Here is a 26620-nt window from a genome sequence, read left to right as displayed (position 1 = left end):
GCAATTGCATAGCCTCGCTCAGGACATATCCTGAGCAAAGGGACTCTAGGTCAGCCCCCAGAGGAAAACCAAAAAACAAAGCGAAGCCTTGGCCAAACAGTTAACATTTTCTTCAGGATCCCGGCCTGCAAGCCTTCTTAGTTGCTGCCAGTATGTGGACTAGAGGCAGCAAAAGAGTTCCTCTAAATTGAGTAAGAGAACTCATAGGCCAGTATCCAGGAGAGTGCACACCCTGGAAAGTTCACCTTCATCTGGCTTGGAACAGTAAAATTGCTCAGCAACATGCAAATAAGAACCAATCAAAATAAACATCTGGTTAAATGGCCACCCTGTTCTAATGGAGGTTGGTGCCAGTGTGGCTGTATCTATGATTGCAAAATCAGTCTTTATAAAATTCACTCTGGACTTAACCTTTCAGTTTGTCTAAGACTTCGGCTAGACCAGGAACCTATGGTGGGGATCCTCAACATGAAGAGTACAACTTCAGTTCTGGTCTGTTAAGAGAAGCAGTTGGTTCAGTTGCCACTGATGATAGTAGAAGGCTTGGGCCCAAGCCAGATTGGGCAAAATTGGTTGAGAAAGATTCATCTTGATTGGCTCAACAGTTTTTGATTAGAAAATGGCTGTCTGAGTGAAGTCCAAATTAAATACCTGGAAGGTTTCAGGAAGGTCAAGGGACTATCAAAGGAGCCCGACTACATTGCATGTTGACCAGGAAGCAATTCCACAATTCTGCAAGGCCCGTCCAGTGCCATTTGTCATACATACACAACTAGAGGCAGAAATCAGGAGGCTGGAAAGCGAAGGAATCATTAAACCTATATAGTTTGTGGAGTGGGCAGCACCAGTTGTACTGATTGTATAGCCTAAAGGTCAGTTCATTTTTTTGGGGATTTTAACCAACGATAAAGTGCTTTCTGCAGCTGGATAAATACCCAGTCCCTTGCACAGAGGACTTGTACACAAAGGTGGTGGCGGGGGCTGTCCTTCGTGAAGCTGGACATGAGCCATGCACACCTGCAATTGCAGTGAGATGAGGATTGCCAGAAGTGTGCTACAATTAATGCCCATCAGGGTTTGTACCAGTACACAAGACTGCCATTTGTGGTATCATCAGTCTGTGCCATTTTCAGTGGGTGATGGAGAACACTTTACAAGGTCTACCCCAGGTCGCCATTTATCTGGATGACATACTTAATAACAGGTAAAACCAATAAAGAGCACTCAGAGAATTTGGACATGTTGCTTAGAAGTTTCTCCAAGATGGGCGTATGCCTTAGAATGGAAGAATGTGTTCCATGCATCCCAAGTGACCTACTTAGGTACAGAGTCAACAAGACCGGGTTACACCAGTTGGAAAATAAAGCGAGGGCGATCAAAGGTACCCTGGCTCCCATGTCTGAACCGGACCTCAGTTCTTCCTTGGATTGGTGAATTGTTACGAAAAATTCGTATGTAACCTGGCCTCCATCCTGGCACTCATACATCTGCTATTGATAAAAGGTCAGCCTTGGAAAAGGTCCCATAGCCAACGCGTAGCCTTTAGGGAAGTGAAGAAGTTGCTATCATTGTCTGAGATGTTGGCACACTATTATCCCTTACGAGATCTGGTGCTGACATGAGTTGCCTCCACATTTGATGTCGGGGTAGTGTTGGTTCACAAATGGCCCAATGGAGAGGAATGCCCAAGAGTGTATGCTACCCGGACTTTGGCTGACGCAGAGGGCAAATGCACTCAGATAGAGAAGGAAGGCTTGGTGGTGATCTTTAGTGTGAGAAAGTTCCACCAATACCTTTTAAGGACGTAAATTTGTAATAGTAACAGATCCAACCCCTGCTAGAACTACTGAAAGAGGACAAGGCCGTGCTGCCCATAACTTCAGGTCAAATTCAGCAGTGGTCCCTCATTCTAAGTGTGTGTAATTACAAGTGGAACCACCACCCAGGAGGCCAAGTGGCAAATGCAGATGCCAAGAGCCGCCACCCGCTGGCAGATACGTCACCGAGAGTGCCACCACTGGAAGAGTCCATTCTGGTTTTAAACTTTCTGAACATCCTTTCAATCACCACTGACAATATGAGCCTGTGGATGCATAAAGATCTGGTCCTGACAAAGCTAAAACAGCTAGTGATGGTGGGGCTAGCAAAAGGGCTATCAAAAACAGAAATGAAACCTTCCTGGACCCAGTGAGACCAGGTCACTGTAGAAGACAACATATCATTATGAGGAGTAACGTTGATTGTCCCAAACAAAGGTCACCACCAGATACTGGCTGAACTCCACCAGAGTCATCCAGGGGAATATAAAATGAAGATGTTAGTAAAAAGTTATGTTTAGCAGCCAGGATTGGATGCAGACATAGCCGCATTGGTAGAGCATTGCCCAGAGTGCCAACAAGGATGGATATTACTGCCAGCAGCTTCCCCCCATTTTTGGGAATGGCTGGGTAAACCCTGTACTTGGTTATACTTCGACTATCCCAGCCCTTTCATGGGTTCAATGTTCTTAGTTATTGTGGACACCACTCAAAGTGGTTAGATGGGCGTAGAGCTCATTCAACAAACACAGGGACAATGATAGAAAAGCTGTGAGCATCTTTTACAACACACGGTCTTCCAGAAGTGTTGGCCACAGAAAATAGGCAGGGAATTTGAATATTCCCTAAAGTCAAATTGCATTTGCCATATCAGGACAGCTCCATACCATCCATTGTCTAGTGGTCAGGCAGAAAGAGCAGTCAAAGCTTTGAAGGCATTTTTAAAGAAACAGCCTACATCTTTGTGCGATACCGAACTGTCCCAGTTCATATTTGATCATTGGATTACCCTTTCATACAAGTACAAGGATAGCTCCAGCAGATTTGCTTATGGCGAGAAGACGCCACACCAGGTTAAACCTGATCTTCCCAGACGTGGGGGTGGGGGGAGGGTGAAATGGCACCAGGAATGTCAGTGCCAGAAATAAGCCTCCTCAGAGCAGAGAAACAGTTTGCTTCAGGGGATACCAAGAATTACAGATTCAGGAGTCAGAGTCAACACAGTGTGGAGCGGGAGGAACACAGCAAATCAGGCAGCATCAGAGGAGTAGGACTTTCTGACTCCTCTGGTGCTGCCTGAACTGCTCTGTTCCTCCAGCTCCACGCTGAATTACTTCAGAGGATTAAGTTTAGTGCTGAAACTATGGAAATGGCCCTGCATGGATAAGAGGTATGGTCAGCATGAGATCACGTCCTGTGATGTTCAAATTTTGGGTCATTGAGGTGATCCTGAACAAGCACATAGACCACATAAAAGCTGCAAACTTGCAAACAGGGGAGGAGCAAAACATACCCGGCCCCTCAGGACAGCCGTGAAGGCTGTTGGAACCCATGGATTCTCCTCCTCTGCCTAGCGTTGAGGAAACCTTGGAGTCTGAAATGGAGATGGCAAATATCACAACCTCGGAACCTTTACTGCCTGAAGAAGAGGATGAATTTCTTCTGAGATGCCCCAGGTGCAAGAGGTAGGTGACAGGCTAGTGCATGCTACCCATATCCGAGTCTGAGTTGAAGGAACCAGACCAAATGTAAAAACGCCCCATGAGAGGCTACAAGAGAAAGAACAGGCCTACGTCCCTGGCCTTAGTCGGCGAGGAGTGCAGTGATTGTAAGGAATTCAGCCAACAAACCTCAGAATACGAGTTCCCTGATTGGAGCTATTAACCTGGTCCAATCAGGGAGACCAGGCTGACAGATATAAACTGTCAAGGATTCTGTTCTCTCTGAGAGCTGGCTCTGAGGTAGTCAGACCAGTGTCAAGTACTATCCACGTGTAAATAAAGGGTGACCTGGTGATGGAATACCAGCCTGGAGTTACTTCAGATGTCTTTCTTAAATATATTCAGTGACCGATCTCCAAAGCCTTCTGTGATAGTGTATGTCAAGGTGGACCAGACTCTGAGTGAAGAAATGTTTCCTCATCTCTGTTCTCAATTGTCTACCCTGTATCCTGAGACTGTGTGCTCTGGGCTGTAGACTCCCTAACCAGGGAAAACATCCGCCCTGCACCTAGTCTGTCCAATCCTGTTAGAATTACATACATTTCAATCAGATCCCCTCTCATCCTTCTAAACTCAAGTGAATGCATGCCCTGTCGAACCAATCCACAGTCCTGCTATCCACAATACTCCCATCCGCAGCACTTTGTGAAAATATGAAAACCTTGTGTTCTGATCATGTGCATCACACTTCAAAGAATCAGAATAGGAACAAAGAAGAAAACAGTCACTTTGTGCAGATTTTTTTTTTCCGACTTAAACCATAAGCATCTGGCACAGGCTGGTGATGATCTCTTGGAGAAAGACCATCATGTGGTCTCAATTATTGTTCCTCTTTCAGTTACAGGATTATCTGAGAAGACAAACAGATCACTTGAATTTAGGAATGACATTTCTCAGCTGAAATAGAATAATTTAAAACTGTTATAGTGAGCTATAATTTTCAAGTACTTGGAGTGAAAACTATCAAATTGGTAAGCACTGTGATCAAATGGATTGGTAATACAACGCAGCTACTTACTGCCAGCTTTTCATGCAAAATACGTTTACATGTGATGTGATAATATCAGTAATGATTTCTCCCTTTATCTATTCCTGGATGGGAGCTCTTGTTGTACAATTTTAATGTTCCTCATCCTGAGCCACAAGCTCAAGAGTTTGAGTCCCACTCCAGGATTTTATGGCCTTGGAAGGTACAGGTTGTAATAGGTAGTAGATGAAAGTACTCACCTTCTAGTTCTAGCCTTCAGATATACTGAGTCATTTAGCAAAGTTAAAAACCCTCAAATCCGTCTGAGGTACTTACACCAGTCAGTGAGAGTACATGAAATGTTTGGTGTGGAGTAGCACCCTACAAACTGTTGCTTCTGGCTTCTTTAGGCTGTTTTGTGTAAAAACAAGCAAATGGGAACCAAATGTAGGGAGGGACAGTGAAGGGGGTGTGTGGGGAAGGGGGGGGGGGGGGGGTGGGGGGAATGGGTGTGTGGGGGTAAGTGTGGTGGGGGTAGTGTGTGTGGAGAGGCAAGGGGGCAAGGAGGGAGTGTGCGTGGAGATTTGAATGTGTTGAGTGGGGAGTGTGTGTAGCACTTAGAGTGTGTGGAGGGGAAGGGGGCAAGGGGGAAGTGTTTGTGGGGGGTTCAGTGTGTGTGGTGGGGAGTTGTGTGTGTGTGTGTTACAAGGGGTCTGTGGGGGCATGTTGGGTCATGTGTGAAGTATGTGTGCGGGGTTGTGTATTTTGTGTTTGGGGATGTTTGGTGGAGGATGGGGGTGCATGTTGTGCTCCACCAGCACCTCAAGCCTGTGGGTTCTGATCAGGTGCCTGTTTTGAGTACTGTTTGGATCCCTCCACATATCGGAGTTTGGCTCAGCTTTCAATCACTTTCATCCACCACAGCAACACACCAGATTCTTTGACAGTTTTCCAACTCCAGAGACAAATTAGACAAAACCAGGAGTAACATTTGATCATTTGTATTGAGGAGGTTTCTGACATGACCTGACTTCTAACTGACAATGGCAGGCAACAGAGGGTAGCTAATCAAATTCTATAATGTGCCTCCTGAGCTACCGCTTGCTACTTACTTTGGTGACACTGTCACCAACATTTCAAGGGCCAAATGGCCCTGTTAACAATGCTAGTTTCCCAGAAGTGGCCTCACATGGCACATTTAGTTCACACAAATCACAGCATCACTGATGGCTACCCACTATTGGCTAAGATCAAGGGCCTTGCGAATGACCAGAAGCCAGGAATCCAGAGAGGATCAGATCAATTGATGCACACATTAGTTTCATTTTTCCTGAAAGGAGGCATGTCAAAGTGTCTCTCCATCTCTTTTCACTATTCCACATTGCTTTGTCAATGCACCCTGGTTTCACCAGTATCTCCAGAAATTGAAAATAAATCACCAGGGCATCATTATGAGTAATCTTGAACAAAATTTGGTTATGATACAAATAAAATTATATCTTTTGAATTTTCTTTGGATTGACTGATCCACATTGATGGTTATGCTTCATTTTAGACTTACATCACCTCCCTGTTTCAATGTACCCTTTATCCCTGTCCTCCTGATGGGCTCATCTGTTTTCACCTATAATGTATCTCTTATATTTGCCAAAACCATTTCTTTGTGTTGGCTAGATCTGTATTCTAGGTGGTCCAGTTTTTGACCTCTAACAAGGGGAAACAATCTTGAAGTCTATGCTGTCAAACCCATGTATAATTTTCAAGGACTCTCCAAGGCCACTGCTCACATTTCTGTTTTCTAGAAGAATGGGCCCCAAAAGAAATATCTTCTCACCTTCTGTATTATCCCCATGAATCTTTCACATACATTCTCTCGAGCCTCTGTATCCTTTTTGTAAGATGGGGATCAGAATTGTTAATCAATTTTGGATGGGAAATTGCCATGGAAAATTTAAATTAGGTGTTTAGGCCCCACTATGAGCTTCTGTTAGGAGGTTTCCACAGAGCTTATGCCCTAACCCACACAAGCACAGCTTCAGTTATTTATTTAAGGTCAGATCTGACTAATTAGAGGGTGAGCCATGTTTGAAGGGTTAAATGATGAGGACAAGCTGTTATCAGAGAAATCTAAACTTGGTTCAGCTTTGACAAAAACAGAAATTGCTAGAAAAGCTCAGCAGGTCTGGCAGCATCTGTGAAGAGAAATCAGAGTCAATGTTTCGGGTCCGGTGACCCTTCCTCAGAACTGTTCCGAGTGTGTCATTGATCTCCCTTCCGATTCGGAGAAGATTCTTTGGCCGTCTCCCTACATCAACCGGTTTCTGCTTGAATAAACATCTTCCACGTGCCTGAATCCTGCTGGCTTTCTGGGTTTTTGTCTCTGGTCGGGGAATACACTCCTACAGATTGGCGTTGTGAGCAGGGTGCCCTGCCTGAAGCCGGCACACTTCGAGCTACGATTTGGGTGAGTATGTTTACTTACCATCCTTTCTAGCTAGCATGGCACTTAGTGGAGTCTTCTGTAAGCCAGAGCACAAAACAAACTTGTGATTGGAGCAAGCGGGAGAGGTCACGATCACAAGCAGAGTGGAAAGGGATGCCCGGCGCGAGAGCAAGCGAAACAACGCAAGAATACAAAACATGAGAAAATACGAAAATAAGGAAGGGGTGGGTTGTGAATCCCAGTGCTATCATGCGCCAAATAAGAGAAGAGCTGGGTTGTAAATCATGGCGCTATCACACACAAAGAAGAGAGGGGGTTACAAATCCTGGTGCTATCATGCGCAAGATAAGTGAAGAGGGGGTTTGTGAATCCCAGCGCTATCGCGCAAGATGAAGGAAGAGGGGTGTTGTGAATTCTGGCGCACAAAATAAGAGAAGAGGGAGTTTGCAAATCCCGGCGCTAGTATGCAAAAAAAAGGAAGAGGAGTGTTATGCATCCTGGCGCTATCACACGAAATAAAAGAGGGTGTTGCAAGTTCCCAGCACTAGCAAGCGCAAAATAAAGAAGAGGCAAAAACAAAAACCAGAAATTTCTGTAACAAGAGAAGTGCGAGATAGAAAAGAACAAGGGTCTGGGAAATAATAAAACTGTAAAATAAAAGCAGCAGCCACTGTTGGGTGAAAGTCTGGGGAAGTGGCAGGGATGGATTGTGAAAAAGCAGGCTAGGGTCCAGACCGGTCCATTTTCCAGACTGTGTTCAAAAAAACGCAGAAACATGCTGAAATAAGCTAAAGTGTTCATAATTAAGAAAGACAGAGGGAGACACCGCTCTGTGTTAGTTCACTGAACTTTGTAGAGGTGTTAACTCTTTGTAGTCTGGTTTGAATGCATCTTTGTTTGTTGGTTGCTAAATGTCACCTTGTGCAATTTGTGTGTTTTTGTTCCTAGAGCTCGAGATCTGGGGATGCTTTCAAGTTAGTTTGCATTTTGGGAATGCGTGGTGATTTAAAAGTGGGGTATGCCTGTCTAAGTATGGGACATGTCTGTTTCAGGAACTCTCAGTGGTTGTGCAAAGTAGAAGTCTATAATGAATTGTTGATTTAAAAAGTTGGTTTGTAAAGCTCAGTAAAAATTTACCTTTTGGAATTGGCTCTGTATTGTGCTTGGACTTGGGAAATTTTAATTTCAGAAATCACTGGCCAGAAATGAACTTCCAAATACTGTTTTAACACAAGTGAATCTTTAATTCTGAAACATAAGGTTTGCTCATTGTAAAGGTACTGTGATGTGAAAGTATGCAAATAATAAGAAATTTGGAAATGCATTTCTCTTTGAACAAAATTCTGATGGTATGTTCTAAAATCTGAGAAAGCTGATAGATGAATTAGAAAAAGCAAACTTAATAGAGGAGGTGGTTCAATACTAATTAACCTATTCTGCTTGACATGGGATACTTGCTTAGAATTTTGAGTCAATGCATGATATTTTACTGCCACTGGGTAAAGTAATCTGTGGATAGAGAAGTGGAGGATGAAAAAAACAAACACAAATTAAGAAAGTACTAAATTGGACTATGAAGGCAGAAAATAACCGAGGGAGTGTTAAGAAACTAGCAGCAGTTGTTATATAAAAATTGCAGATTGTGTGATCAATGCTTGTACGTGTGTAAAAATACTGAAGGTGGTATATTAGGAATAGACTTGTTGAAATAATTTGGAGCTGTGATTAACATACGAGAAGCAAAAATTGATTGGGATTGCCGATTTAAATTTAGAAGGTTGAGGATAGTATGCTTCTTTAAGAGTATCTGTGCTGCCACAATTGAGTGGGAATGGGACCCCGAGAATCCCTACTATAACGTAGCAATGATGTGCCCGAAGTTATGGGCAGCTACCAAAATTGAATGTGGGAGATTAGATATAAAACCAATTGAAATACCAGGAAATGTACACCCACCAAAAAGGCACCATCTGACCTGAAGCTGTTGAGGCAGTTAAAGCTATTGTGAATCAGGGAATAATAAATGAAACTACTAATTCCCCAATTTGGCCTGTGGAAGAAAAAAACCTGCTGGATCCTCTGGACTGACAATTGACTATCTCAGTTTAAACAAACATGCAGATAAGACTGTGCCTATCGTGACAGATCCAACACTATAATGAGCAATATAGGGCCCGAAGCCAAGATCTTCATGGTCCTAGACATAGCAAATGGGTTCTGGGCTGTTCCTATAGACCATGAATACCAGTGTAAGTTTGCCTTTACAGTAGGTGATAGACAGCACGTCTGGACGAGACTACCGCAAGGGTTCCACAATAGCCCTGCTATATTCCACCAGGCAATGACTTCTGCTAGTGAGTAAAAACATTATAGGACAGTACTGAAAGTGTTAAAAAACAATCAAAGCTTCCAGATTAAAAATTACCCAGAAGAAAGCACAGCTAGGCAAACCAGAAATTTATTACCTCGGACAGATAATGACCCAAGGCAGCCGTAGCATTCAGAAAGAAAAACTGATGAGAAAATACAGTTGTTGTTAAAGGAGTCAGACAAGTGCTAGGACTATTTAACTACTGCAGGAGCTTTGTAGAAACTTACAGCAAACTAGCCAGACCCCTCTAAGACCTAACCAAAGGTGGAGGGGGAGGAGGTGCTAGCCCAAAGAAGATTGATTGGGGGCCTGAGCAGGAGACAACCTTTGTCAAGATCAAACAGACACTGGCCTCCGGGGCACCGCCTGAAAAAGCCCTTTCACCTTTTTTTGCAGTGAAAGTAATGGCAATCAATCTGCAGAAGTGTTACAGAGACATGGAGACAAGCTCTGGCCTGTGGGATACTACTCAAGAACAATGGATCCAGTTATGATGGGGAAACACTTGTGTGTTTGAGCCATCCAGTGTGCTACCTGAGCACTAATGACATCCTCCCCTTTGACATAACTAGGGAAGGTGATATTACACTCTCCAATAGTATATTCAAGCTACTGGAAGCTGGCAAACTGAGAGGTATTACAGACAGTCAGCAAGCCAAATGGGAAGCTGCACTGTTGCCAAGAGACAAGCATGTGGAAGTGGTTAAAGGTGACAGGGGGAACCCAGCAAGCTGTGTGAATCACGAAAGAGAGACTCATGATTGCATCTCCCTCATGGAACAGGAAGAAGAAAGACAATGATGAGTTATGGAAGAGTCATTAGAGGGGCCAGATGTGAAATGCATGTTTGTGGATGGGGCATGGAAGTATTATAGTGGTGAGGCCCGAACATGGTAGGCCATAGTCAAATTGAAAGGGGAGCTTTTAGTAGGAGAAAGGATAGAAGGATATCAGTCCACCCCAGGTAGTTGAACTAAAAGCACTTAGTGTAGCCCTGTGGTTAGGGAGAGGACAAAGGGTTAACATCTACACAGACAGTAGGTATGCCTTCGGTGTAGTCCATGACCACATGATAGCATAGGCAAGGCGAGGTTATGTCACTTGGAATGGTAGTGTAATTCAGCATGAGAACTTAGTCAAGGACCTAGTGGCCTCAGCTATTGGACCAAAGGAGGCAGCCGTAATTAAAGTAAAAACACACAGAAAGATCCAGACACCAGAGCAGAGAGGGAATGATTATGCAGATAGCACAGTAAAAGCAATGTTAGAACAGGAAGTGATAACGATAGCAGCTACGAGACAGCAAGAAGCCAAACGTTATGAATGGAACATTTTAAACTTACAAGCAGCAGCTAGTTCAGAGAAAAAAAGCAGAATGGATTAAAGATGGGGCAGTGTTAGGAGCAGATGATATTTGGAGAAAGGAAGGTAAAATGGTAGCTCCCACATTCTGCCAACAGATGTTACGCAGTGTTTACCATGGATTAGCACATATAGGGAGGGATAAACTGATACAGCTAATGTCTGACTGTTGGTGGTGGAAAGGAATTGGAAGAGACATAGCTAAATTTTGCCAGAGAAGCACTGCATGTGCACAGACAGAACCAGGGCAGGGAATTAAAATTAAAATGAGCCATCAGCCCCATACGCATGGACCACAGGAATACGTTCAAATGGATTTTATAGGACCACTCCCACAGTCAGAAGGAGAAATTTTGACTGGTAATGATCGACCAGTTTACTAGATGAGTAGGAGCTTTCCCTACAAGGGACTGTACTACAGCCTTGGTGGCAAAAGTATTAGCAGCTGAAATAATACCTAGGTGGGGGTTCCCCTACAACTGGACTCAGAACAGGGAACCCACTTTACAGGCAAGTGCCTGAAGGAGGCGTGTAAACAACTGGCAATAACACAAAGGTATCTCATCCCCTACCATCCACAAGCACAGCCTTAGAACAAGCGGCCAATGACACATCACAAGCTGTGAGCAAGATAAATGCAGAAAAGGTTGCCATGTGAACCATGACCTTGTAAAACCGAGTTGCCCTTGACATTATGTTAGCCAAGAAAGGAGGAACATGTGTACTCATTGGAAAAGAGTGTTGTACATACATCCCTGATAACTCAGAAACAGTTACTGATCTAGACAACCATATCCAAAAATAAATGAATAAATTCAAAAAACCTTCATCTTCGACCCTGTGGAGGTGTGCGACAGGGTGGCTGGGATCCCTTAGGACGTCCATTGTACAGGGAATAGTAATGTTTGTTGTAGCACTGTTCTTGTGTTACATTGTTTTTTGCCTTGTAAAATGCATTATAACCATAATAATGAAGATGATGACTGCAAAAGAGCCATGGACCCAGGGCGTGGCCCTACTACGCACTACTAAGCCAACAGACTACTAGTGGAACAACGAAAGGAGATGACCAGCTCATCAGATGACGAAAAGTGGATCATGGATACTACCAAGACTACTCTTGGACTTTCATCTGGACTCTTGAACTCTGGTTCGGATTCATGGACTCTGATTTGGACTGCTTATTAATAATGGCCCTGCGGCTATATTGTGGCCTAGGGCCAAATTGGGGATCTGTAGGGGTGATGTGTATCTGTCCATACAAAGTAATCCGTACCTGCTTACACCAAAGCAGCCCATGTTTGAAAGACACAAAATGGCTGACAAGGGTTGGAACGTAATGAGACAGCCTTCTCTAACATTGAAGTGAAACACAATGGTGCTTTTAAACAAGACTGCTCCAAAGGCAGCAAAGCAGTCCTACCACCAACATCTGAGACAGTTTTGATAAGAGAATACCCAAGAACAGATATTGCAGCTTCATTAATGAAAGGATGATTGTGCCAGTAAATGAATAATGTCAGGTGTAGGTCTCGGCCCATGAACCAGCCAAGATTAACTGCCTAAACAGTTGCAAATACAACAGCTAAAGTTACCTTGTAGTAAACAGTTGCTTCTTTGAAATTACCTGCAATATTAAATAGACTCTTGTTAAAAATTCCTTAATCATAGAAGTAGTTTTAACACATAACCAAAGTATAAAACAAGCATTAGGGGAAAAGCATTTAAACCTAAATGTGAAAGTTAATTAGCCTTAGGAAACACCTTATCTAACACCCTGAGCAAGATAGATTGTAATTAATGAGTTGTGAACAAAGTGCTAACAGTTGAAGTAGCTGGACAATTCTACGTTTTATGACTGATTTTGTAATAGAAATTAAGTAATTGCTATAAGGTTAAAACTAACTGTCTTTTGTGTTTTTACATGTATAATTAGGGCAGTGGGAAATATAAGAGGAATGGCTGAATTTGATAAAAGAAAGCACATGTAGCACAATGAATAACAGAATTCACACTGTCCTTAGAAATAAGCAGCTTCAGACAGGTCCTATTCCAAAGTAGCTTTGGAATGTGAATCAATAGGATACTTAGAAAGAACCCAAGGCCTAGATTTGACAATGTCTCGTAAATGCTGTAAGGCCTTGGGAACCTGGGGCAATGCATAGTGATGCCCATCATTGATTAGGTATCCCATGGGATTTGGTGTATGGATTAAGAGGGAAGGACTACGATGTATTTGATTACTTTAACAGAAAGTGTTTAAAATGCTGTGTTTTCACTGTAAAAATCAGAGCCTGTCATTGATTTTCCTTCTGATTCGGGGAAGGTTCTTAGACCCTCTCCCTGCATCAACTGGTTTCTGCTTGAATAAACGTCTTCCACTTGCCTGCATCCTGTCCGCCTCCTGAGATTTTGATCCCGGTCGGGGGCATATGCTCTTACAATGGCCCACAAACAATCTTACTCATCATCTTCATGAAACTAAATCGTGTAAAGTGAAACGAGAAACACTTCAACAGCTCATTCCTAAGAGGGTGGCTCATAAGATTTTGGCTGAGTCATTGAATGACACTGCGCTTGTTGTTCAGGTGATTCTCCAGGGACGTCAGGAATAAAATATACAATTGACAGTTGCAAAAGGGGACTTTGAAATTTTATATAAGCCATCAGTTTTTGACAGGTCTTTGCTTTTTGACCTCTCAAATTTCTCATCTTTCCTCTGCAGCCTCCCCTCACCAGGCCTCACCACACCACTCTTATCCTCAGCCCCTATATTTCCCACTCGTTTTCTATCCTGCTAACCATATCCTCCATTCTTCACTGACTGCCTCCTCCTCTGGCTCTCTGTGCAAGGTTGGCCGATCATAGTGGTTCCTGGGACTGGTGAGTTGCCTCTGGGATTAGGGTCTGCAGGTCGTCAGTAACAAACCATTGAGTTGGATAGACTGATTTCCCAGCCACAGCGTGTGCTGCAAGGGGATTGGATTCAATCATCACTCACTTGGAGGGTAAGACTGAGTTAAACACACCTTTGGGCAAGACACTGGATGGTTTCTGACCAGTAACATCACAATTATGGGTACAATCTTACTGAGCAAGGACATTAATGAAGCACTGCAGTGTCCCTTCAGACTCAAATATTTAATTATTACATGTCCTCACAGAACTGCTTTGCAAGTGTCCTGAACACTGGACATGATTCCAATAAAACTGTTATCACTTTTCATCAGATAGCAAGAGCTGGACAGAGGCCCAGAAATCCTGTGCATTATTGGATGCCAATCTTGTTTTCATTAACAAGCCTGAGGAAAAGGTAAGGCATTCAAACGGTTTTGAGCCCATCAACTCCTGGTCATTTTTGAGAGAGCTCAGGAACGATGTCAAACCAGAATTCAGGGAGAGAGAATATAAGGAGTAAGATTCAACAACACCAGCCCAAGGCCTGCCCGCTATTCAATACATGGAGAATCAGGCGTTCATTTCAGATCCCAGTCATTCCCCAACATCCCTTGATTCCCTTAGAGATCATAAATCTGCAAATGTCAGTCTGCAATCCACACCCTCTGAGGGGTCACAGTTCCAAAGGACTACAGTCCTCTGACTTAAGAACTTTCTCATCTCAGTCCTAAATAACTCATCCTTCACTGCAGACTGTACCCCAATGTTATTTGTTCCAGCCAGGGAAACAACATCAGTATTAACGCTGTCATTTTCACTTCACAACCCCCATGTGAGTGTTTCTAACATCGTGGAGCTACAGGCAATTTTAGGTGCAGTTGCCACAGTGCTTGCTTTTATCCCGATAGCTAGCAAATACCTCATACTTGCTGGTCAAAATCAAGCAATAAGAGTGCTCCAGCACTGCATTCTGGATCCTTACACCAGCTTGACTGACAGTCATGTCCTCCTGCTGCTGACCACTGGCCAACTCTGAAGCAGGGAATAAAGTATCCAGGCAACCTTTCATTTTTCTGATGCCCCACAATGGCTGCAGCTCAGTCTCCAGCTCAAATTCTCTGAGCCAAAGTTGGTAAAGCTGCAATGATGCATCACTAAAATGGTTGTCTTGTCTGGGATCATGATGCTGTCCAAAAACTCCCACATACTGCAGTTACAGCCAATCAAATTTCCTCCCATTGCCAATATGATCATATTTATTCATTTGCAACATTGATTAGATAATAATTTAGTGAAGAAATAGAATCTTACAGACTTTTAGCAGAGAGAAGGAAGGTAAACTCTCACCAGATATCTGGTGAACCATCCCACTTTCATTAAGTTCCCAACTTAATGCTCTGTGAAGCATACAGTTCCCCAACTACTTTGTCCTTCAAACCGAAAGATAATTTGTCCATGTCCCTATGCTGACACTTACTCTTCAACTGGAGCTCAATTATAAACAAACATCCCTATCCTTCCCCCATATCCTTTAATTTCTGAGTTTAAATGTTTTTCTAATTACTTATTAATTTATGATGTAATCCCTGAATAGTCACAAGCTCTGCTGTTTCAAACCAAAGTCTTTCTTCCTGCTGCTCAAAATTAAAGTGTTATATCTCGGCTGCTGGGCATTTCCCAATGATCAGGCCACTATTGAGTCCGCAAGAGGCAATAAGGCAACCAGCAGTAATCAACTTGACCTTATCCTCAACAACCTGCTTGTCACAGATACATGCATCTATGTCAGTATCAGTCCAAGTGAGTCCTTGTGGAGATAAATTTCCATCTTGGCATTATGATAATGCCAAAGATGTGTACATATTAGGATAATATCTATCATGTTGTATGGCATGATCACTATGCTGAATGGATAGATTTTGAATAAATCTAGAAATTTATAACTGGACATCGATGAGGCACTGTGCGCTGTCAACAACAGCAGCAGAATCATACTCCAGTGGGATCTGCCGCCTCATGGCCCAGCATATCCCTCACACAACATTGCCAGCCCTGGCTCAATGGAGAGTGCAGGAGGGCATGCCGCAGCAGCACCAGACATACCTAAAAAAATGAGATGTCAAGCTGATGAAGCTAACAAATAAGACTACTTGCATGCCAAACAGCAGAAGTAGCAAGTGATAGACAGAGCTAAGCAAGTTTACAACCAATAGATCAGATTTAAGATCTGTGGTCCTGCCACATCCAGTCGTGAATGGTGGTGGACATTTCAGTAACTTACTAAAGGAGGAGGCTGCACAAATATCCCCTTCCTCAGTGATGGAAGAGCCTGACACATCAGTGCTAAAGATGATGTTGAAGCATTTGCAGCAATCTTCAGTTCAAAGTGCAGAGTGGATGATCCATTGTGGCCTCTTCCATGGTCCCCAGCATCGTAGATATGTCTTCAGCCAATATGACTAACTCTACATGATATCCAGAAACAATTGAAGGCAATAGATACTACATAGGCTACGGTTCCCAACAGCATTCTGGCAATAGTACCAAAGATCTGTGCTCCACAACTTGCCACGCCCCTCAACAAGTTGTCCCAGTACAGCTACAATACTGGCATCTACCCGGCAATGTAGAAAATTGCCAGCTATGTCCTATACACAAAAAGGAGGACAAATCCAACTGGCTAATTACTGCCCCATCAGTCTACTCTTGATCATCAGTAAAGTGATGGAATATGTCATTAACAGTACTATCAAGCATAAAGTCATCATCAATAACCTGAACACTGACATCCAGTTTGGGGTCTATCAGGGCCACTCAAATCCTGACTTTATTATTGCCTTGGTTTAAAGATAGACAAAAGAGCTGAATCCCAAAGGTGAGGTAAGAGTGACAGTTCCTGACATCAAGGCCACATTTGACTGAGCATTGGCATCGAGGATTCCTAGCAAAACTGGTATCAGGGAGAAAACTCTCAGCTTTAGTCATACCTGGCACAAAGGAAGATGATTGTGGTTGTTGGAGGTCAGTCATCTCAGCAACAGGATATCTCTGCAGGAGTTCTTCAGGGTAGTGTACTAGGACCAACCATCTTCAGCTGCTTCATCAAAGACCTTCCCTCCATCATAAGGTCAGAATTGGGGATGTTCACTGATAATTACACAATGTTCAGCACCTTTTGTGACTCCTCAGGTATCAAAGCAGTTATCAATGCAATAAGACCTGGACAATATCCAGGTTGGGCTGAAAAGTGGCAAGTGACATTCATGCTGCACAAGTTCCAAGGAATGACCATCTCCTACAGGAGACAATCTAATCATCAGCCCATGTCATTGAATGACATTATCATCATTTAATCCCCCATCCCGGGGGTTACCATTAACAGAAATTGAACTGGACTAGAAATATAAATACAGTAGCTACAATAATAGGTTAGAGTCTAGACATCAGGTATAGCAGGACAGTCCAACAGGCAGGGAAGACATGGTCTTGTTGCAGTCACTGAGAAATGGTTGAAGGAAGGGCAGGACTGGCAGTTCAACATTCCACTGTATAGAAGTTTCAGCTGCAGTTGGACAGGAAGTAGGAGAGGTGGGAGCATTGCAGTATTGATAAAGGAAACCATCACTGCAGTAATGAGAGAGGATGTCTTAGAAAGGTCTTCAAATTAGGTCATCTGGGTAGAGCTTCGAAACATAAAAAGAGATGATTACCTTGCTGGGATTATAACTACAGGCATCGCAACAAGTCACAGAGATATAGAAGAGCAGATATGTAGGCAAATCACAGAGACGTATGAGAGAAACAGGGTTACAGTAGGAGGGAATTTCAAATTTGGGCATCACTGCCTGGGCTAGAATTTGTTGCCCTTCCCTAGTTGCCCTTAAGAAGGTGGTGGTCAGCTGCCTTCTTGAACCACTGCATGCCATGTGCTGTGGTGTGACCAGTTTCATTTCTTTGAGACATTGTAGCAATTGTTAAAACTGAGTAGTTTGCTAGGCCATTTCAGAGGGCAGTTAACAGCCAACCCAATTGATATGGGGTCTGGAGTTAGATAGGCCAGATCAGGTGAGGATGGCAGATTTGCTTCCCTGAAGGATATTAATGAACCACATGGTTTTTCCAACAATCAACAATGGTTTCATAGTCAATGGTAGATTCTTAATTCCAAACGTGCTAACATTAACTGGGATCGCCTTAGTGCAAAAGGATTAAACAGGGTGGAACTTTTAAAGTGCATCCAGAAGAGGTTTTTGTGCCAGTACATCAATAGTTCTATTAGAGAAGAGAAAGTGCCAGACCTAATCCTAGAGAATGAAGCCAGGCAAGTGGTTGAAGTTCCAGTTGCAAACATTTTGGGGATAGTCACCATAACTCAGTAAGTTTAAAAGTCACTATGGCAAGGGATAAGGTTAAGTGTCTAAACTGAGGGAAGGTAAATTTCAATATTATTAGGTAGGATCTAGCAAACATAGGCTAGTAGCAGCTACTTGCAGGCAAATCTATATTTGGAGAGTGAGAGTCTTTTAAAAGTAGTGCAGTGAGGACCTGCGCACCATTTTCTTCCAAGAATGAAAGGCGAGGTCAGCAAGTCGAGGGAAGCTTGAATGCCAAGTAATATTGAGAGTTTGACAAAGAAAAAGAGGAAAGCATATGTCAGGTACACCACATTAAAAACAGGGGACACCCTCCAAAAGTATAGACAGTGTAGGGGGTTGTTAAAAAAATAAATCAGGGTGGCAAAGAGGGGCCACAAAATTCCTTTGGCAGATAGGAATAAGGAAAACCCCAAGGATTCTCCAAAGTGTGTTAAGAGCAAGTGGATTCCCAAGGAGACAGTGGGACCAATTAGAAACATAGAATCCCTACAATGCGGAAAGAGGCCATTCAGTCCACCGAGTCTGCATCAACTTTCCGAAGAGCATCCCACCCCGACCTAGCTCCCCACCCTAACCCTGTAACCCCATATTTCCCTGGCTAATCCACCTAGCTTACATCCCTGGACACGATGGACAATGTCGCATGCTCAATCTACTTAACCTGCACCTCTTTGGACTGTGGAAGGAAACTGGATTACCCAGCAGAAACCCTTGCAGACAAGGAGAGAATGTGCAAACTCCTCAAGGGTCCCTGGTGCTGTGACGCAGCAATGCTAACCACTAAGCTGCTGTTACCAAAGGAGTAATCTTTGTGTGGAACCAAAGGATGTGGGTGAAGCCTTTAATGAATATTTCTTATCTGTATTCACAGCGGAGAAAGACATTTTAGCTGGAGATTTTATTTGGAACGTTGAGGTTCTAGAATATGTTCAGATTAATAAGGAGGAAGTATTAGATGTCTTATCTGGCATAAAACTGCATAATCCCGTGGGCCTGATGTGATATTTCCCAGACTTGGAAAGGAAGAAAAACTCTCATCGGAAGTGAACCAGCACACTTGCATTAAATTCCCAAAGTAGTACTCTGTGAAGCACTCCAGCTATGGATATCCCTCACTTAACCATTACCATCAAGGCAGAGGACCAACCCTGGTTCAATGGAGAGTGCAGGAGGGCATGCCACAGCAGCACCAGACATACCTAATTAAATGAGATGTCAATTGGCAAAGCCCCCAAACAAGACTAGTTGCATGTCAAACAGGACAAGCAGCAAGTGATACACCGGGCTAAGTGAGCTCACAACCAATGATTGTCCTGTCACATTGAGTTGTGAATGTTGGTGGACAATTAAGTAACTTATTGAATGATGAGGCTCCATAAGTATTCCCATCTTCAATGATGGAAGGCACATCAGTGCAAAAGATAAGGCTGAAGCATTCGCTGCAATCTTCAGCAAGAAGTGCAGAGTGAATTATCCATCTCAGTCTCCTCCAGTGGCCCCTAGCATCACAGATACGACTTCAGACAATTCATTTCACTCCACATGATATCAAGAAACAATTAGAGCCATCAGACACTGCAGAGGCAATGGGTCCCGAAACCATTTCAGCAATAGTGACACAGAACTTGCCACTCCGCTACACAAGCTGTCCCAGTACAGCTATAGCACTGGTACCTACTAGACAATGTGGAATTTTCCCGGGTATGCCCTATACACAAAAAGGAGGAAAAATCCAAATGGACAATTTCTGTCCTGTCAATCTACTCTTGATCATCAGTAAAGTGATGGAACATGTCATCAACAGTGTTATCAAGTATAAACTCCTCATCAATAACCTGCTCACTGATGCAGTTTGGGGTCCATCAGGACCACTCAGATCCTGACTTTATTACTGCCTCAGTTTAAAGATGGACAAAAGAGCTGAATTCCAGTGGTAAGGTGAGAGTGACAGTTCCTGACATCAAGACCACATTTGACAGAATGCAGCATCAAGAGCCTAAACCAAAACTGGAGTAATTAGAAATTAGGGAGAAAACTCACCGGTGGCTAGAGTCATATCTGGCACAAAGGAAGGTTTTGCAGTTGTTGGAGGTTGGTCATCTCAGCTTCGGAACATCTCTACAGGAGTTCTTCACGGCAGTATCCTAGGCCCAACCATCTTCAGCTGCTCCATCAATGACCTTCCCTCCATCATATGGGGATGTTCGCCAATGACTGCACAATGTTCAGCACCATTTGTGAGTCCCCAGACACTGAAGCAGTCATCAATGCAACAAGACCTGGACAATATCCAGGTTTGGGCTGAAAAGTGGCAAGTGACCTAAATGCTGCTCAAGTTCCAAGCAATGACCTTCTCCTACAAGAGAGAATCTAATCATCGGCCCTTTTCATTCAATGACGTTATCATCAATGAGTCCCCCACGATCGACATCCTGGGTGTTGCAATTGACAGAAGCTGAACTGGACTAGCCATATAAACACAGTAGCTACAATAGCAGGTTAAAATCTCGGAATCAGATATAGAAGGACAATCCAGCAGGTAGGGAAGACATGGCATTATTACAGTCACTGAGAACTGGTCAAAGGAGGGGCAGGACTGGCAGCTCAACATTCTGCCATGATGAAGTTTCAGCTGTAGTAGGGAGGGATGTAGGAGAGGCAGGGGCTTTGCATTATTGATAAAGAAAACTATCACTGCAGTAATGAGGGAGAATGTCTTAGAGAGGTCTCTAAATGAGGCTGTCTGGGTGGTGCTTCAAAATAAAAAAGGGGCGATTACTGGGATTGTACTATAGGCCTCCCAACAAGTCACAGAGAGATAGAGAAGCAGATATGTAGGCAAATCACAGAGAGATGAGATAGAAACAGAGTTATAGCAGGAGGCAATTTCAACTTCTTAGCAATTTGGAAATCACTGGTTGTGCCAGTACTTATTGGTCTTCCTTAGTTGCCCTTGAGAAGGTAGTGGTCAGCTGCCTTCTTGAACCAATGCAGGCCATGTGGTGTCTTCTGACCAATTTCACTTCTTTGTTGGGACTTTGCAGATTGATACAACTGAATAGTTTGCTAGACCATTTTAGAGAACAATTAAAAGACAACCCGATTAATATGGGTCGGGAGTCACAGTAGGCCAGACCAAGTGAGAATGGCAGATTTGCTTCCCTAAAGGACACTAGTGAACCAGATGGGTTTTTCAGATAATCAACAATGTTTTCAGGGGCAATGGTGGATTCTGAATTCCAGATACGCTAACATTAACTGGGATTCACCGTAGTGTGAAAGGATTAAACGGGGAGGAATTTTTAAAGTGCATCCAGGAGAAATTTTTGTGCCAGTACATATGTAGTTATGCTGGAGAAGGGAATGTGCCAGATCTAATCCGAGAGAATGAAGTCAGTCAAGTGGTTGAAGTTTTGATGGACAAATATTTTGGGGACAGTGGCTATAACTCAGTAAGATTAAAAGTTGTTCTGAAAAGAAATTAGGAAAGTGCAGAAGTGTCTAAATTGGGCACAGCCAATTTCAATATCATTACATAGGATCTAGCAAACATAGACTGGTAGCAGCTACTTGCAGGTAAGTCCACATTTGGAAAGTAGTACAGTGAGAACTCAGGGTCACTATGTTCCTCTAAGAGTGAAAGGCAAGGGTAGCAAGTCCAGGAAACCCTGTATGTCAAGGGATATCAAGAGTTTGACAAAGAAAAAGAAGGAAGCATAAGCACATTAAAAACAGGGAAGCCCTTCAAATATATGGACAATGTATGGGATTGTTGAAAAAGAAATCAGGATGGCTAAGAGTGGCCACTAAAAATATCTTTGGCAGATTGGATTAAGAAAAACCCCAAGGCACCTTTTAAATATATTAAGAGCAAGAGGATTTCCAAGGAAAGAGTAGGACCTATTAGAATCATAGAATCACCACAGTGTGAAAAGAGGCCATTCGGCTCACTAAGTCTGCACCAATCGTCCGAAGAGCATCCTACCCAGACCCTGCCCCCCACCCTATCCTTATATCCCCACATTCCCCGGTGGCTAATCCACCTAGTCTATACATCCCTAGAACTATGGAAATTTAGCATGCCCAGTCTGCCTAATCTGCACACCTTTGGACTGTGGGAGGAAACTGGACCATCGAATGGAGACCCAAGCAGAGGAGGGGAGAATGTGCAGACTCCACATTTACAGTCACCTAAGATTGGGATCAAACCTGGGTCTCTGGTGCTATGAGGCAGCGTTGCTAACCACTGAACCACTGTGACCAAAGGGGTGATCTGTGTTTGGAGCCAGAGGATGTTGGTGAGGCCTTTAACGAATGTTTCTTATCTATATTCACAGCAGAGAAAGACATTTTAGCTGGAGATTTCTTTTGGGATGGTGAAGTTCTTGAACATGTTCAGATCAATAAAGTGGAGGGGATTAGATGTTTTATCTGGCTTAAAGCTGTATAAATACCCCATGTGATCTATCCCAGGCTGGCATGGGAGGTAAGGGAGGAGATTACTGGAACCCTGGCAGATATTTAATATTTCGCTGGCCACAGGTGAAGTGCCAGATGATTGGAGGGTGCGCTAATGTGGTTCCTTTATTTAAGAAAGGCAGCAGAGATAGGCTGGGCGCATGGAGACCAATTATTCTGGTGAGAGTGGTAGGGAAATTATTGGAAACATTTCTGAGGGGCCGGATTAATCAACACTTAGAAAGGCAGGTATTGATTTGGGATAGTCAGTGTGGAATTGTTCGAGAGAGATCTTGTATGACTGATTTCGTTGAGGTTTTGAAAAGATGGCTAATTATCTTGATGAAGGTAGTACAAAAGATGTGGTTTACGTGGACTTCAGTAAGGCCTTTGACAAGATCCACCATGGAATTCTGGTCCGAAATGTAAGAGTCCATTAGGTCCGAGTCAAATTGGCAAACTGGAGCCAAAATTGGCTTGCAAATCGGAGGCGAGAGTGATGGTAGAGAGATGTTTTTGTGATTAGAAGCCTGTGACCAGCGATTCATGCTGTGGAAGTGATTATAGAAGGTTTGATTGGAGAGATTGCAGATGACACAAAAACCGGTGGTGTTACTGATCGTGAGGAGGATGGTCTCAGGCTACAGTCTGATATTGATCACTTGGTAAATTGGGCAATGCAATGTTAGATGGAACTTAATCTTGATAAGTGTGACGTATTGCATTTTGGGAAATCGACAATGAAAGATGTACACAATGGTAAGTCCCGAGGGAGCACTGAGGTGTACACGTCATAGAATCATAGAATCCCTACAGTGTGGAAACAGGTCATTCGGTCCAACAAGTCCACACCAACTCTCGGAGGAGCATCCTACCCAGACTCAACCCCCTACCCTATCCCTGTAACCATGCATTTCCTGTGGCTAAGCCAACCAGCCTGCACACCCCTGGACACTACAAGAAATTTAGCACAGTCAGTCCACCTAACGTGCATGTCTTTGGGCTGTGAGAGGAAACCAGAGCACCCGGCAGAAACCCACGCAGACACGGGGAAAATGTGCAAACTCCATTACAGACAGTCACCCGAGGCAGGAAATAAAACTGGGTCTCTGGCACTGTGAGGCAGCAGCACTAACCACTGAGCCACAGTACCACCGAAGATCGTCCACAGATCCCGGAAGGTGTCAGCACAGGTAGATAGGATAATGAAGAATGCATATGGAATGCTTGCCTTCATGAGACGGGATATAGAATAAAGGAGCAAGGAAGTCTTGTTACAACTTTATGAAACATTGGTCAGGCCACAGATGGAAGACTGTGTGTAATCCTGGTCACTACACTATTGGAGTGATGTGATTGTACTGGAGAGGGTACATGGGCGATTTACCAGGATGTTGCCTGGGATGGAACATCTCAGTTCATAGAATCATAGAATCCCTACAGTGTGGAAACAGGCCCTTCAGCCCAACAAGCCCACACTGAACCTCAGAGCATCCCACCCAGACCCATCCCCCTATAACCCACCTAATCTACACCTCCCTGAACATTACGGGCAATTTAGCATGGCCAATTCACCTAACCTGCACATCTTTGGACTGTGGGAGGAAACCGGAGTACCCAGAGGAAACCCACGCAGACAAGGGGAGAAGGTGCAAACTCCACACAGACAGTCGCCCGAGGCTGGAATCGAACTCGGGTCCCTGGTGCTGTGAGGCAGCAGTGTTAACCACTGTGCCACCATGCCACCCTCAATTATGAGGCTGTTTACAAAATTGTGCGAGGCATAGGCAGACGAATGTTTTCTCCATGCAGATCTAAGACCAGAGGGTATAAGTTTAAGGTGAGGAGTAAGTCATTTAGAAGGGACCTGAGAAAAAATGTTTAATCCAGAGGGTGGTAGAATTTTGGAACATACTGTCTGAAAGGATAGTGGAGGCAGGCACTGTCGCAACATCTAAGAAACATCTGGATGAGCACTTCAAATGACCAGGGCATGGTAGGCTATGGACCAAGTGCAGGTAAAATGGAATAAGTGTAGTTTTGTGCTTTTTGGACAGCATAGATGTGGTGGGCAAAAGGGCCTGTTTCCATGCTTTATGACTTTGAATCCTGCAGCGAGTAACTCACCGCCCAACTCCCCAAAGACTGTCTGCAAGGCATAAGTCAGGAGTGTGTTGGAATACTCTCCGCTTGCTTGAATGAGTGCAGCTCAAACAATGCTCAAAAGCTTCACAGTATCCAGGACAAAGTGACCTTTGTTGTTGTTGATTGGCACCACATCACTATTTCTAGCAGTCAATCACCAACAATGCACAGTGGGAACAGTATCTAACATCAAGAAGATGTACTGCTGAAATTTATCAAGGCTGTTTCAACAGCATCTTCCGACAAATTCCTGTCCAAGAAATACACCATCCTGACTTGGAGCTATATTGATATTTCTTCACCGTTGCTTGGTTAAGATCCTTTCATTACTCCTCTTAGATTGCTGCCATTCAAAAAGGTGGCTCACCACCAGCAATTAGGGATGATCAAGTATTGCTACCCATGTCCCTTGAATGAAGAGAAAATAGAACAAGAAGAAAACGTACTTAATCGTTCATAGAAACAGACTTGTCTTAAGCGGTTTCATAGGGAGCAAAGCTAATTTGAAATAAACTGGTTGAGGCTTCAAATAGAAGATTAGCAAGTCGAGAGTTTCCATTAACATTACCAACAACATGCTTTATTCCTTTTACTGTAACAACTCTCTTATTTACTTGGCAGGAGTTTGTAGAAAAGTGGCTTCAAAGCAAAGATCACCGGATTGGATTCATTGATGCTATTGCTGAAGGTGATTGGTGCTGGATGGATGGAACAGACTGTAAGTCCTCTGTAAAGTGAGCTCGCTTTCTGATTGTACATTTTGAACAATATTTGGGACACTGGACACAAAGCAAAAAGCTGGATGTGTTTTGAAGTTTAGCTTCAGCTACTTAGGTAAACTGGAAGATTAATTTAGAGACAAAGGTCGTGAAACTGGGCTGGACAGTTGCTGCCTATCTGGCACAGCTCTGGTGTGTGTGCACTCACTTGCTGACTGCCATGTTGATAAGAGTTTGCCGTACATGCACATTGGTGTTCAGCAGCTTTGTACAGAGCAGGCAGATCATGATATAACTCAACCCAGAGCTCCAGCCTTCACCTCTCAAATTCCGACATCTGAGCACGCTCTCAGTGGCATGAAGCACTTCCCAGCAATGCTTCTAAGCAACGGGTGACCGATCAGTCGGTGGAACAGTTATTCAGCATGTTGCAAAAATTCTATGTATTTTCTAGTACATTTCTAGACTGGTGAAATGTTTTAATAGATTGTAAGGAGCGGTCTGGCTGATTTTTATTTTAGTGACTGAAGACTTTGTTCACCAGTGTTCAAATATCTACAGTGGTGCCCTGTGAGTATTTATTCTTTTCATTGAGAAGAAGTCATGCAGACCAATCTAAGCTACTAGAAGGGGAAGGGAAGAGTAAAAATAGCTATTTTTCTCAGGGACTATAATGGCAGAGACGATTAGGGAGCACACTTGAAAGAGAACAGAGTTGTATTATGCACTGGTATTTAGAGCCATGATAGCAGTTGTTTGAGATTCTATTGCCACACTAAGATATCGGAACAATGATGCATGTGTTGTAAGGTTTCTGTACCCTGTTTGACTGTGCAGGTTTTTTCATGGAGGTGACTGTCCAATCTTTGAACATAAGAACATAAGAACTAGGAGCAGGAGTAGGCCATCCGGCCCCTCGAGCCTGCCCTGCCGTCCAATAAGATCATGGCTGATCTTTTTGACACTCAGCTCCACTTACCAGCCTGCTCACCATAACCCTTAATTGTTCAAAAATTTATCTAGCCTTGCCTTAAACACATTCAGCGAGGTAGCTTCAACCGCTTCATTGGGCAGGGAATTCCACAGATTTACAACCCTTTGGGTGAAGAAGCTCCTCCTGACCTCAGTCCTACATCAGCTTCCCTTTATTTTGGGGCGATGCCCCCTAGCCCTAGTTTCACCTGCTAGCGGAAACAACCTCCCTGCCTCTACCTTATCTATTCTCTTCATAATCTTATATGTTTCTATAAGATCTCCCCTCATTCTTCTGAATTCCAATGAGCATAATCCCAGCCTACACAGTCTCTCCTCACAATCCAACCCTCTCAACTCTGGAATCAACC

The 26620-nt window shown here is 43.6% G+C and overlaps 1 pseudogene; it reads left to right on the top strand.

Annotated features, from left to right (window-relative positions):
- LOC125487238 overlaps positions 1-25296 on the top strand; it is a 160978-nt pseudogene extending 135682 nt beyond the window's left edge.
- The last annotated feature ends 1324 nt before the right edge of the window (positions 25297-26620 follow it).

The sequence above is a fragment of the Rhincodon typus genome, chromosome 38 (assembly GCF_021869965.1).
Source record: "Rhincodon typus isolate 14 chromosome 38, sRhiTyp1.1, whole genome shotgun sequence".
Taxonomy (NCBI): Eukaryota; Metazoa; Chordata; class Chondrichthyes; order Orectolobiformes; family Rhincodontidae; genus Rhincodon; species Rhincodon typus.
The sequence above is the reverse complement of the archived record's forward strand: the minus strand, read 5'-3'. Positions and strand labels throughout refer to the sequence as shown.